We start from the raw sequence: 899 nt of genomic DNA, 5'->3' as shown, positions 1-899 counted from the left end.
CAGTCATATTGCTACTTCGCTGTATGTCAGGTCTGAACTTGTCTGAGTTAGGACTTGTGCCAATACTAAGATAATCATATAATTTGTCATCTAAACGGGGACAATTTTGAAAGTAAAATGGAGCCTTATTAATAACTAGACCACCGCACCAGGTATCAACATGAGCTGGTCAGGAAAATCAGGTGACCCTAGCCAACGCCCTAGCCGTGATGATAAATGCCCTATATACTGATTTTATGACTCCTTCTTTCAGCACAAGGAATGGCCTTAAAAGAATAACATTACTTTTCTAAAAATCTAAATATTAATTACAGCCATACCCAAACCGCCATTTTTGTTAAACATACTTTAGCATACTGACGAATGCTATCAAATAATTGTTTCACAGATCAACTCATTTCTCTGCTCAGTCTATTTTGTAGCTAATGTTCTCTGCCACAGATGCTGACACACAGTAGTGCTCAGAAATGTCTATTGAATATAATAGGTTTGGAAGTTTACATTTCTGCACAAATACATGAGAAGAGCTCTGTCAGGTTTTAATCAGAGTAACCATAGTAAGTGATATGAGGATACATGGGCATTAAGGTATGTCATAATTCCAATCTTCAAAATCTCCTACACCCAAGACTTTTCCCCTACATTTTGTGATCAGAACCTTGGGCTTAAAATAGGTACCCATTTATAACTAATGTGATTTGGAGGTATGGCCTGGGGAAATTTTATCCTTAGGTAGAGATCATTCATTTATCCTCTTCTTGTGAAGGTTACAGTATACCTACATTAATGCGAAATTAACCATGAATATCTTTCCCAAATTTGACCATAGAAAAATATCTTTGCCAACTAATAAGCATCTTCTTCCCTTCAATAACACACCTATTTATCGAACACGAGGA

The sequence above is a fragment of the Ursus arctos genome, unplaced genomic scaffold (genome assembly GCF_023065955.2).
Source record: "Ursus arctos isolate Adak ecotype North America unplaced genomic scaffold, UrsArc2.0 scaffold_29, whole genome shotgun sequence".
Classification (NCBI taxonomy): Eukaryota; Metazoa; Chordata; class Mammalia; order Carnivora; family Ursidae; genus Ursus; species Ursus arctos.
The sequence above is the reverse complement of the archived record's forward strand: the minus strand, read 5'-3'. Positions refer to the sequence as shown.